At 39.7% G+C, this 14661-nt stretch overlaps 1 protein-coding gene across 2 annotated transcripts in view; it reads right to left on the minus strand.

Moving 5' to 3' along the window:
- Positions 1-14661, minus strand: part of IDE (insulin degrading enzyme) — a 95992-nt gene that overhangs the window by 64485 nt on the left and 16846 nt on the right. The window lies entirely within an intron of this gene.

A 14661-nucleotide genomic window follows, 5' to 3' on the forward strand; every position in this document is an offset into this window, starting at 1 on the left:
TGGAAATTTATACCTGTTAATCACCTTCACTAATTTTGCCCAACTCCCTCTCCAGTCTTCCCGCTAGAAACCAAAGATTTTTCCTCTGCATCCATGAGTCTGTTTTGTTTGTTCACTTGATTTTAGATTCCACATATAAATGAAATCATATGGTATCTGTCTTTCTCTGGCTTATTTCACTTAGCATAACACCCCTGTAGGTCCATCCATGCTGTACACACCTCACACACACATACATACACAGGAATATCACTCAGCCATGAAAAATAATGAAACCTTGCCATGTGCCATTCATCTGCCAAACACTAAGGTTACTTCCATATCTTAGTTACTACAAATAATGCCACAATGAACACAGGACTGCCAATACTTTTCAAATCAGTGTTCTCACACTCTTTAGATAAATACCCAGAATTTGCTAGACTGCATGGTAGTTCTACTTTTAATTGTTGGAGAAACTTCCATGCTGCTCTCCGTAGTGCTTGCTCCAATTTATAGCCCACCCAAGGATTCCCTTTTCTCTACATCTTCACCAACACTTGTTTGTTGTTTTTTGCTTACATTTCTTTGTACCTGTCTTGTGATGACTGGCACTTCTTACTTACATTGATTCATTAGTATTTCTTATTTCATGGTTTCACATCTCAAGATTCAGTTATAAATTCACATTCCAAAAGTTACACTAAGATCCAAATATAAAATGAATAATTCTAGCTTTCAATGCAGAAAAAAAGTTCAAATTGCTTTTTTAACTTAGAGTAACAGTGGTTCTTATTTTCTCTATACAGTACGGTACAATGGGCTTCCCAGGTGGTGCTAGTGGTAAAGTAATTGCCTGCCAGTGCAGGAGACATAAGAGACTTGGGTTCAATCCCTGGGTCGGGAAGATCCCCTGGAGAAGGGAATGGCAACCCACTCCAGTATTCTTGCCTGGAGAATCCCATAGACAGAGGAGCCCAGTGGGCTACAGTCTACAGAGTTGCGAAGAGTTGGACACAACTGAAGCAACTCAGCATGCACACTGTACAGTACACAAAAGCAACACCACTTGTAGAGGATACAAGCGACAGTGAAAACCAGACCTGTGAACTTACGTGATTGTATATGCGAATGCACGTTCACATCTTTGAAAGTTGGAAACTTAACTAAAGGTTCATATGTAAGGGACTTACTGTAATGTCTTTTTTTGTCTGTTGTAATAGTCTTTGTTTCAAAACCTATTTTGTCTACTGTAAGTTTTGCTAATCCAGCTTTCTTACACTTCTATTTGCATAAAATCTCTTTCCATCCCTTCACTTCCAGTCTGTGTGTGTAAGCCTGAAGTGAGTCTTGCAAGCAGCATATAAACGGGGTCTTTTTTTATATCCACTTAGCCATCCTATGTCTTTTGATTAGAGCATTTAGTTCATTTACATTTAAAGTAATTATTTTTAGCAATATACTTATTGCCATTTTGTTAACTGTTTTCTGGTTGTTTTTGCAATTCTTCTCTGTTCCTTTCTTATTCTCACATTCCTTTCCCTTGTGATTTGATGACTTTCTTTAGGGTTATGTTCGTATTCCTTTCTCTCTATTTTTTGCGTATCTATTATACCATACGCTTTTGTTTGTGGCTACCATGGGGTTCAGTTCAGTTCAGTTGTAGTATGTAACAAATCGGAACATCTGTCTTGCTAGTCCTTAGGTCATTCTCAAAGACAGCTGTTCCACATACAGTTGCAGTTTTGGTGTGTCCATGGGAGGAGGTGCACTCAAGATCCTCCTGCCATTTGACCCAGACTCTAGAGGAAATTTTTTATAGCCTATCTATAGAGTACAATCATTCCTCTCCTCTATCTTAACCATCATTCTTTCAGATAAACGATAAAAGTATTGCTTTTGTGGAGCCATATTTGTATCTAGAACACATCAATAGGGATTTGTGACAGGACTGGGCCATAAGTTGATAGCTGTGCTGACCTAGAAGAGTTTTAAAATACCGATAACTGCTTTCCAACATACTTCGGGGTATCTACGAGAGTAAGTGAGGTGATAAATTGAGAAAGTATTATTATTGGGTCAACCAAAACACTGCTCAAACTTATGATATTCAGAGACAGGGTAGGTCTGGAACTCACGGGTCCGATATTCACTTGCTCAGAACCCAGGGAGCAACATCACTGCGGGGAAAATCCTCTGAAGGCCTAATAAAAATAAGAGACCTGGGTTGTCTTATGAAGGCAGCAAAAGTAAACACACAAAAACAAACAAATGAAAAGCTGAAAGGACCCAAGAAATTGTTGTAATCTGGTGAAGAGTTGAATGCCACAGTAGGCACAGCTCAATGACCGTAACAAACAGGTCAGATACCTTCCCTTACAAAGAAGTTCCCTTCCACTGCTAGTCCTCTCCTTCCTTCTAGAGGAAGGCTGGGGTGACAGTGATGGGAAGGGACCCATCCCTTCACTGCACCCGTAAGTTCATGTGAGTGCAGTGAAGGGGTTTTCCAAATTTGCAATATGTACGTTTTTGAGACTAAGAACAAACACTATTTTTGTCTATGCTGGGGACTGCTTAAGAGACCAAAATTGAGCAGGTCAAAATACAAATCAGGTGAAGCAAAAAAATCTTCCAAAACTACAGAGGAAAAAAATGATCCTGTGCTAACACATTTGCTTTTCACCTGGAACACAAAAGAAATGGATCTAACTGCCCCTTAACAACTGACAAGACATCCAGATTTAAAGGTAAATCAGGACTTCCCTGTTTGTCCAGTGGTTAAGGATCCACCTGCTACTGTAAGGGACTTGGGTTCGATCCCTGGTCCGGGAAGATCCCATATGCCTTGGGGCAGCTAAGCCTGTGTGCCACAACTACTGAGCCCATGCTCTAGAGACTGTGCTCCACAACAAGGGAACCCCAGCTAGAGGGTCGCCCCCGCTCTCTGCAGCTAGAGAAATCCTGCTCATGGCAACAAAGAACCTGTGAGCCACAACATGACCCAGCACAGCCAAAACTAAATTAAAAAAATAAAATTTCTAAAAAGAATAATAAAGGTAAAGCAAAAGGGACATAAGCAGGCATGCAACTTTTTTTTTTTTTGCATTAGAAATCTCTGGAGATTAAGGAAGGGAAAATCCAGTTGCTTTTATCAGAATATCTTTCTCTATGAAATCATCAGTAACTAGTGTTCTGGGTAACAACTGATAAACCAAAGAGGTTCACTCTTATTAAGAATGTCCCCTAACCTATGGTATAGCACAGGGAACTACAGTTAGTGCTTTCTAACAACCTATATGGGAAAAGGATCTGGAAAAGAATAGATATATGTATATGCATATGTATAACTAAATCACTGCTGTATACCTGAAACTAACACAACACTGCAAATCAACTATACTCCAATATAAAAAAATTTAAAAGTCCCCTAGATCTTCTATTTGGAATTCTGGAGCTCAATACTATACATCATCAGCTCAGTTCAGTTCAGTCATGTCTGATGCTTTGCAACCCCATGGACTTCAGCACACCAGGCTTTCCTGTCCACCACCAAATGCCAGAGCCTACTCAAACTCATGTCCATCGTGTGGTGATGCCATCCACCATCTCATCCTCTGTCTTCCCCTTCTCCTCCCACCTTCAATCTTTCCCAGCATCAGGTCTTTTCCAATGAGTCAGTTCTTCGCATCAGGTAGCCAAAGTATTGGAGTTTCAGCTTCAGCATCAGTCTTTCCAATGAATATTTAGGACTGATTTCCTTTAGGATTGACAGGTTGGATCTCCTTGCAGTCCAAGGGACTCTCAAAAGTCTTCTCCAGCACCACAGTTCTAAAGCATCAATTCTTTGGCGCTCAGCTTTCTTTACATTCCAACTCTCACATCCATACATGACTACCAGAAAAACCATAGCTTTGACTAGATGAACCTTTGTTGGCAAAGTAATGTCTCTGCTTTTTCACATGCTGTCTAGGTTGGTCATAGCTTTTTGTTCCAAGGAGAAAGTGTCTTTTAAATTCATGGCTGCAGTCAGCATCTGCAGTGATTTCGGAGCCCCCCAAAAATAAAGTCTCTCACTGTTTCCATTGTTTCCCCATCTACTTGCCATGAAGTGACGGGACTGGATGCCATGATCTTAGTTTTCTGAATGTTAAGTTTTAAGCCAACTTTTTCACTCTCCTCTTTCACTTAATATATAAAAATATAATACTTATTAATACTCAGCCATTAAAAAGAATACATTTGAATCAATTCTAATAAGGTGGATGAAACTGCAGCCTATTATACAGAATGAAGTAAGCCAGAAAGAAAAACACCATTACAGTATACTAATGCATATATATGGAATTTAGAAAGAAGGCAATGATAACCCTGTATGCGAGACAGCAAAAGAGACACAGATGTATTGAACAGCCTTTTGGACTCTGTGTGAAAGGGCAAGGGCAGGATGATATGGGAGAATGGCATTGAAACATGTATATTATCATATGTGAAACGAATCGCCAGTCCAGGTTTGATACATGATACAGGTTGCTCGGGGCTGGTGCACTGGGATGACCCAGAGGGATGGGATTGGGAGGGAGGTGGGAAGGGGGTTCAGGATGGGGAACACATGTACACTCATAGCGGATTCAAGTCAATGTATGGCAAAACCAATACAATATTGTAAAGTAAAATAAATTAATTAAAAAATATATAATACTGATTTTTTAAAAAGTACTTTATCGTATTAATAATCTTGCTGTATTTTACAGTAAAAAGTAGTTTCTTTAAAAACAAAACATAAAATATAATACGAACATTTTGGAGTCATAAGGCCACCATGAAAAATTCAAAAGCAATTTGGAAGTGAAAAGGCATAATATTATATAATATATGTAATATATTATATAATATGTTAATATTATATATTATATGTTGTAATATTATGTATTATATATTATATAATATGTTATATATTAATGTATTATATATTACATATATAATATTAAATAACTCCTTTCTATTTCATTAGCCATAAGGTTCTTAAGTTCAATATCAAAGACAAATTAAAATGTCTAAATGTAAAGTCTTTAAAAATGGTGTTGTGTTGTTAAAAAAAATTCTCAGGGTAAAAAAAAAAATGTTCTATCTAAAGCCTCCAAAGAGGGTCACAACAATAATAATCCTGGTTAAGGTATTTCCCAAAAGACAATCTGTTTGGACTGCAGTAAACACCTCTGTTTCACAGCTGGCTTCAAAAACTTCAATTTGGGTTCAACATATATTACAACCTCAAAAATGAGTTCCAACCTAGCAGCAACATTAAGATTAAATAAGCCATGAGGCAACCTCCATTAAGACCCCCAGCCAAAAGGACAGCATTAAAAAGCAACAGTAAAAAAAGCTCCACGTGCTCCTTCCTATAAAGGTTCACCAGAAGGAGGAAGAGGGCTGGAATTCCAGGAGCAAAAACCAAACGCTATTCATTTTGGTTTCACTGCCACGGCTTATACTCAAATCCCTCTACTGCGCTTGTCCCAGCTAGTTAGGTTTAGAGGAACCAAGGGTCACAAATGATTAAAATGCAATGATGAGGATGATAAATAAGCTCTAAAACTTCTGTTCAATCTGCAACCATGGTTAGGAAATGAAATACAGATCACTGTGGTAGGAAAAATTGTCTTATTCTGTAGGAGGTAAAAATTTCATCATAATTAAGATACCCACACTCAACTATATGCTACATTCTGTACTTTTCTCAGGGTTTAATTTCTCTTGTCCAGATTTTCATTTTGTTAGAGGGGGGAAGAAAGCGATTAGAGTCCATCACAGGCACATATATAACTCATTTGGACACTGAAACTATGCCTGTTTAATACTCCTGGTGTGGAAGAGGTGGATTTTTTCTGTAAATCAAAAATAAAAATTAATCCAACTACTTTTCAACATCCGTACATGAGATCAACAGAGCTATAAATTTCTAAGCTGGCAATGCTCCCAAGTCAAATACCTGACTTCTTGAGGAAGTTACACTCAAAAGAAACAGTAAGCAATGTTTTCAAACGCCCCATCCCCAGCAATCCATATTCAATCGACACAATCTGCCTTTTACCTACAGCATTTCTATCAATATGTCTTATAATAATTTGATTCTCACCTTCTGGAGAACTAAAGGAAATGATCAGGAACTCCTCCTCTGATGATGAATTCCTCAACAGCTTGCCTGTCTCTGTATTTATACTCAGGAGATCACATGTCTACCCATTTCAGCTCCCTCATTTGCATTTTGTTTATTGCAAATGTTCTCCAATATGCATCAAACAAAGAGCAAACAAGCAAGTATCGACATTTAGATGACAAGCTGGTGCTAACTCAAATGCTTTTCCAGACATCTATTTGATATTTTTAACCTGTCAAAGTCAAAATCTTGGGAGTAGTAAAATTACCTTCAAAATTTTAGAAACATTGTCTTACAACTTCATAATAAGGCACACAATTGTCAGTGTTTTGCATTCTGATAAATTGGAGATGGGCAGATGTTTAATAATTACAGCATATCTAGCAATTCTGTTCAGAATTTAAAACAGTGACTAAAATTACAGATGGTAAAAGCTGGAAAAGCCATTAGATATTGTCTAGTTTTCTGTAGTTCCCGAACTGGCAGCACGAGCTCTTCTTGGGCGCTTGTTAAAATGCAAAATTTTGGAAACCACCAGAGACCTACTGAGCCAGAATCTGCATTTTAACAAGATAACAAGGTGAGCTACTTGTAAGGAAACTGAAGATCACTTGTCCAAGATCATAGGGCAAAAAGTTACAATTAGGACTTGGCTCTTAACTCCCAATCTTCTCCTACCTCAGCGTCCTGACGTCCAAACAGTTAAGGTCCAGACATCACACCATGTATGCTGGCTACAAAGATGATACCAGAGCCCTTGTTCTAAAGGAACCCGACTCATGCTAAAGATGAAAACAAGTCATTATTTTTTTAGTGTGGACTAAGTTATCCCCGGGCACTTATGGGAATAATAAAAGGGGCATCTAACCCTTTCTAGGATGGAAGACAGGAAAGAGAGCAGGTGAGTAGAAGCATGCCAAATAAGAGGAACAGAATACCTGAGCAAAAGAATGGTGCTGAAGAAAAAATGTGCGGCGTTCAACAACTGTTGATGTTAACAGAACTATAACCAGGACTTCCATTGCAAGATCATGGACTATTACTTAGTCCTAAATTGCAGGTTTGCAAAAAATAAATTCCCAAATATAATAGATCAGTTAAAAATCCCTATACCAAAAGAAAAACTTTTATGCAAATAATCTTTTATTCAGATGACCCTTTAAAGCCTTTTCTCTCATATCTCTATGTGTTTCACAGCCAATTTAATAGAAGATTGAGCAATTTCACTTTGCTGTTTGCTCCCTACCCAGTCCCACAGACCCAGACATATTTAAAATTAGACCTGATCCATCTCTAACTTCTAAATGGATGACCTATAAACCTGGACAGGTAAATGATTGGGCTAATAGATTATAAATCAAAACCTCCCTTCTGTGGAATCCATCCACCCACTCCCAAAACCATAGGCGGAAATGAAGCTTACTTTTGGCTCTCCTGAATGTGGAGGAGGTGCCCAGAAAGAAAATGTCTGGAATCAGAACCATCCCACAAACACCCTTTCTTGCCCGTTCAAGGCAGAGGTTAGTAAGACAGAATTTCAAGCCAGTAGTGGTATATGAGTCTTTGATGTCTCACCATAAGACCACATACCCCCCCAACACTATTCATGTTACTTGATCTAAAAAACGTCTCAGGGAACCATCCATGGCTCTTCAGTTACAGGACCAGTGTATTTCACTTCATGCCTCAGAGAGATCATAAACATGGGTATAAACTAAAATCCTGTCAATGAATCTTCAGTTTTGTTCAGTTCAGTTGCTCAGTTGGGTCTGACTCTTTGCGACCCCATGAACTGCAGCACTCCAGGCTTCCTTGTCCATCACCAGCTCCCAGTGCTTACTCAAACTCATGTCCATCGAGTTGGTGGTGCCATCCAACCATCTCATCCTCTGTCATCCCCTCCTCCTCCCACCTTCAATCTTTCCCAGCATCACGGTCTTTTCCAGTGAGTCAGCTCTTTGCATCAGGTGGCCAAAGTACTGGAGCTTCATTCAGCTTCATCAGTCCTTCCAGTGAACATTCAGGGTTGATTTCCTTTAGGATTGATTGGTTTGATCTCCTTGCAGTCCAAGGGACTCTCAAGAGTCTTCCCCAGCACCACAATTTGAAAGCATCAATTCTTCAGCACTCAGCCTTCTGTATGGTCCAACTCTCACATCTATACATGACTACTAGAAAATGACTATATGGATCTTTGTCAGCAAAGTGATGTCTCTGCTTTTTAATACATGGTGTTTAGGTTTGTCCTACCTTTCCTTACAAGGAGCAAGTTTTGGTACATACATATCAATGGTTGTTCATTCCAATAGTGACAAGCTTGGGTATGAAAAATTAATAGAGAGTTTATGAAGGTTTAAGCAAATGAACAAAACCTCCATTTTATACCTCTTGCCACAGTGAACTATACAGGTTTCTTACAGTTGTAGTTTGGGGACGAAGGGTGTTACAAGTATGCTTCTTTCAACAGGTAGCTTTCACGTTGTTAGAAAATGTGAGATAGATGCCACTGTACAAAACTAATCCTAACAACCACTTGCATTTTGAAAGTGTTATATGCTTTATAAACTGCTCATGGAATCTTTCCATTCTCCCTAAGTGGCAGGTCACAGCAGCTGTCCATGGCCTTTCTCTTCGATCCCAGATGAGGAAACAAAAGCTCAGTGATTAAGTGACTTGCCCAAGGGGATTCACACAATTCATCTGTGGCAAAGCTGGAAGCATGGGAAGGGGAGGAGCAGAAGGTGATGCTTAAGGAAATCCTAAGGAGTTTTCTTCCCCAGCTCCCAGTTACCACCCACTCAGCCCCTCCCTGACCCCATTCTCCTCCCTTAAAATCCAAATAATAAAAACAAGGAAATAAAAATTAAAACAGATCAAAATAATGCTTTAAGGAAAATTTTCAGTTTTTCACTCATTCCTCCCTGTATAAAACAGAGATAGGTAGTGGTGGGAGCCTGAAAGAATGTTTCCAATCTGTCAAAGTGGTCTCTGGGCTGAGAACCATGTTATCTACTTTGCTAATGAAAAATAAAATGGAAGATGTATGGTAGGCTTAAATGTACAGCAGGTTTAAAGAGAGCTGTCTCTCTGTATAGAACTGTCTCATGGATGAAAGGGAATATGAACATAATATTACAGTAGATGTGGTAAGGTTATGGGTAACTTATTTTTCAGAAGCATACATTCAGCCATGGGAATGGGGGAAAAAAGGAGAAAATCATGTAATCAACTTGGTATAGGCAGAAAAAGTATTCAATAGCCTTTCATGTATTTTTTTAAAACGTCAGCAAACTAGAAATAGAAGATAATCCCTTCATCTAAAAAGATAAAAATCAACAAAACTACTGCAATTATCATACTCAATGGTCCCTACACTAAGATGCCACTATCACCTCATCTATTAAACACTGTACCGGTAATTATGAGCAGTCTGATAATGCAAGGGGCGGGGGGAAAGATGAGAAAGGAAGGGGCAAAAACACTAACATTACAGGCGACCTGGTTGAGCACACAGAAAATCCCAAGAACCTACTGACAATTTCCATTTCTGGGTAGGATATAATAGGTCACGGCAAACTGATTCAGCTTCAGTAACTAGAAAAAGCCACAAAAACGACAAAATCATGTTTCCAAAGATGCTGGAGAGTTGTGGAAGCAGTGAGGATTGGCTAAACTGCAGTTCCAGAGGGGAGGGCCCTCTGAGGTAAGCAGAGCATCCTCACTTGCTTTCTTCTCTGGAGGTATCTGCTAATTCTGAGAACAGTCTAAAGATCATGCTTGACTCAAGAAGAAGGACTCTACTTGAGGAAGAGAAACAAACGAGGCTCTGGGACGTGCGAGAGCTTGGTTTGACAGATTAAAGCCTCAAGATGCCTCAAACTGACAGCTGATTTTTTGCCAGAGGAAAAAGATAACACTACATACCAACCAGAATGGCTAAAATGAAGAGAGTTAAAAAAATACCAGTGACAGAGAAGTCAGAGGGGAAACCAAACTCTCATACACTACCAGTGGGGATGCAAATGGCACAACCATTTTCAAAGAATGGTGTAGTATATACCGACAATATGACCTAACAATTCATGTATTCGATATATGCCCCCAAAGAAATGCATTTATATGTTCATGGCAATACTATCTATAACAGCCAAAACTAGAAAAGATCAAATGTCCATCAGCGATGAACAGATAAACTGTGGTATGCTCACACAATAGCATACAACAATGAAAACGAATAATCTAGAATGAAGAACAAAAAAATAAGAGCGAATCTCACTAATGTAAGGCTGGGCTTCCCTGGTGGCACAGTGGTAAAGAATCCACCTGCCAATGCAGGAGAATCACGGATTCTAGTCCTGGGCTGGGAATATCCTCTGGAGAAGCAAACGGTAATCTACTCCAGTATTCTTGCCTGGAAAATCCCATGGACAGAGGAGCCTGCCTGGTTACGTACAGTCCACGGGGTTGTAAAGAGTCAGAAACACCTGAGCAACTAGCACACAATGCAAGGCTGAGTGAATTGAGTTAGATGCTAAAGAGGAAATACTTTTTTCTCCCACTTAAAGTGCAAGAAGTAAAATCAAGCTATGCCTCTATGTCAGGATGGTGGCTGCCCTTGAGGGTAAGGGGTAGTGAATAGAAGAAAAAGTGAGCGGGGCTTCAGAGGTGCTGTTCATGTTGGTTATACAGGTATTTTCAGTTTGTTAAAATCCATCAAGCTGAACACTTATGACATATTTCAATTAAAAGCTAAAATAGTTTTTTAAAATATCATAAAACAGTAAAATAAAAGAGAAGGGAGATACATGAATCACTCAAGGCTGGAAAGATCACCAAAAGGCATCTTGGAAATAGCACCACTTGAGACTGAGAAGTAGCTATCCATATCGAACAGGTGCTAAACTAAGAAGGCTCGTAAGAAATAATAGTTCAATTAACGTAATAATTACCTAAACCTTCTCAGGTGTGTCCTGAGACAATTATTTCTGTTGATGTCATCTAGGCCACAACAACTAGGAGATCCAGGTAAAGCACAACATCAGTTAACAGAGTCAACAATAAAATATACTAAATTTTTAAACAAATTCTTACTCACTATGTCTGCTTTGAAAGCTAGCTTTTGGTAATTACTTTAGACCCCAGAGAAGATTTAAAAATAAAATTTGACACTCCCAATAATGAATAGTGACAAGCAATAAGTGCAATCCAAATAAAAGCAAAATGATTACACTTTGAATAAATAAATTCTCTTATCAATAATTTTCAACATTTATACTGAACAACAACTTCGAATGCTGGATTTCAAGTAGATGGGTTCTTTAATTTAAAACAAACAGAAAAGGATACTGTATAAAGCGAACATTTCTTCAAACTCAGAATTAATTTTACGTATGGATCATCCTCCTCCATGATCTCACAAAAGCAAGGACAGCTCAGAGATGCCTACATGTTCTCTAAAGATTAATTCAAATCATTCTAGGAAGAGTTATAATCTGTAACTAATTCTCTCAAGACAGCCCTCCGAGGAAAGCAAACTACAAACACTCACATTCTACACAGAGTGGTGTATCTCATGGGGACTCAGTTCCACCAGGATGTACACCCTGAATCTGACAGAAAGACAGCCCTGCCTTATTCAGATAATGCTGGTTCAGAAAGCTTCTCCTGTCCTCTGCCTCTGTACGATTCTCTATGCTTAATACTGACTCAGTGACCACTTCCAGACAGTGTTCAGTAATTACATACCCTCACCTTGACCAAATGACCTCTTTGCTGCTCAGATCCTGGATCCGACTGAACTCTTGGTCAAACAGGGCTTTGGGGCCTCATCTGGTACTGCCAGTCAAGGGTCATGTGAAACGTTCATGTGGGTGCACTAGCTTGACAGAGGCTCCTAAAGCTGCATCAGCCTTGGACAGCCCTTAGAGCTTTTCTCCTGTACAGCAGATATAAACAAACTACTCTCAGGCAGTGTCTGACACATAGTAGACACCCAAAACAGTAACCTTATAATCACCATCATTGTGTTCCTAGGGTGGTAAGAAGCAAATAGACCACTATGTTATCATTAACATTCTTAACAGATGTTCATGCAAATTCCAGTTGTATATTGTCATCTCCCTGACAGCCCGGTAAGAGGATGTCACTTTATAAGACCACCAGAAAAACAGGTAAATAATTATCCCTTTACAATCACCATAGGCGAGCCACTGTTTATAATCAGTGGTTCTCAACAGAACCACTTGCTCACCAAGGAGACATTCAGCAATGTGTCATAACTGAACTGTCACAATGGAAGGGTGCAACTGGCCACTAGTGAACAGAGGCCAGGGATGCTGCTAAGTATTCTACAATGTACAGGATAATGCTCATGTCCAAATTATCCCACCCCAAATGTCAATAGTGCTAAGGATGAAAGACCCGAGTTTATAGTTCTGACTTGATCATCCAAAAACAATGTGTAACTGCAACCAATTTAATCCACTTAAAACCAGGAGACAACCTCATCAAAACACAAAAAACTCTATGCATTAAACTCTCACATATTTATTTTTAAAGGTCTAAATCAGAAAGGGCTTAAATGAAGAGAGGGGGGGAAACTGATTCTGAAGGAGAAAGACAGAAGTCTACAGAAACCCTGTCCTTGAGTGAGCAATCCAGTGTACAAGTAATTCAGTTCAGTCACTCAGTTGTGTCTGACTCTTTGTGAACCCATGGACTGCAGCACGCCAGGTTTCCCTGTCCATCACCAACTCCCAGAGCTTGCTTAAACTCATGTCCATCAAGTCGGTGACGCCATCCAACCAGCTCATCCTCTGTCATCCCTTTCTCCTCCCACCTTCAATCTTTCCCAGCATCAGGGTCTTTTCCAATGAGTCAGTTCTTTGCATCAGGTGGCCAAAGTATTGGAGTTTCAGCTTCAACATCAGTCTTTCCAATGCGTATTCAGGACTGATTTCCTTTAGGATGGACTGGTTGGATTTCCTTGCAGTCCAAGGGACTCTCAAGAGTCTTCTCCAACACCACAGTTCAAAAGCATCAATTCTTCGGCACTCAACTTTCTTTATAGTCCAACTCTCACATCCATACATGACCACGGCAAAAACCATAGCCTTGACTAGACGGACCTTTGTTGACAAAGTAATGTCTCTGCTTTCTAATATGCTGTCTAGGTTGGTCATAGCTTTTCTTCCAAAGAGTAGCGTCTTTTAATTTCATGGCTGCAGTCATCATCTGCAGTGATTCTGCAGCCCCCCAAAATAAAGTCTCTCACTGTTCCCATTGTTCCCCCATCTATTTGCTATGAAGTGATGGGACTGGATGCCATGATCTTAGTTTTCTGATGTTGAGCTTTAAGCCAACTTTTTCACTCTCTTCTTTCACTTTCATCAAGAGGCTCTTTAGCTCCTCTTCACTTTCTGCCATAAGGGTGGTGCCATCTGCATATCTGAGGTTATTGATATTTCTCCCGGCAATCTTGATTCCAGCTTGTGCTTCATCCAGCCCAGCATTTCGCATGATGTACTCTGCACAGAAGTTAAATAAGCAGGGTGACAATATACAGCCTTGACATACTCCTTTCCCGATTTGAACCCACTGAACAGTATGAAAAGGGACGAGTAATAGGATCTGCCTTAAAAGGAGCACAGCCAGGGCACTGGGACAGTCTCTTCCTGATGCTCAGTCAATATTTTACACAGTACAAATTATTTATGGGAATTATACCTTTAACAAACCCCTTAGGTAGATTCCATTATTCACATTATTTGGCTAGGGCCACACAGTCATTAAATAAAAAGACCAAGATTCAAACCCAAGTCTTTAGACATCAAAACACCATGCTCTTCTCAACCACTCCATTAAGTTAAAAAGCTTAACTTATGTACAGTGACTAAATCCCTAGAATGATACTCACAGAGACGTTCAGTAAGATTATCTGTGGATGTGCTTAGTCCCAGTGGTGTCCAACTCTGCGACCCCATGGACTGTAGCCTGCCAGGCTCCTCTATCCATGGCGATTCTCCAGGCAAGAATACTGGATTGGGATGCCATGCCCTCCTCCAGGGCATCTTCCCAAACCAGGGATTGAACTGTCTCCTGCTTTGCAGGTGGATTCTTTACCATCTGAGCTACCAGGCAAGTCCTATCTCTGGATAGTAGACTATTAAGTCATCTTTATTCTTTGTATTGAATACTTTTCAGCTCAGTAAAAACAGAATCTTTGAAGAGATAAAACTCAGTGGACTTGAACGGGTTTGCTATTGATGTTCAGTCACTAAGTCATGTCTGACCCTTTGTGACCCCATGGACTATAGCCGGCAGGCTACCCTATCCTTCACTATCTCCTAGAGTCTGATCAAATTCGTGTCCATTGAATCAGTGATGCTATCTAATCTTAACCTCTGCCGCTCCTTCTCATTTTGCCTTCAATCTTTTCCAGCATCAAGGCCTTTTCCAGTGAGTCGACTCTTCACATCAGTTAACCAAAGTATTGGAGCTTCAGCATCAGTCCTTCCAATGAATAT

This window comes from Oryx dammah, unplaced genomic scaffold (assembly GCF_014754425.2).
Source record: "Oryx dammah isolate SB20612 unplaced genomic scaffold, SCBI_Odam_1.1 HiC_scaffold_14, whole genome shotgun sequence".
NCBI lineage: Eukaryota > Metazoa > Chordata > Mammalia > Artiodactyla > Bovidae > Oryx > Oryx dammah.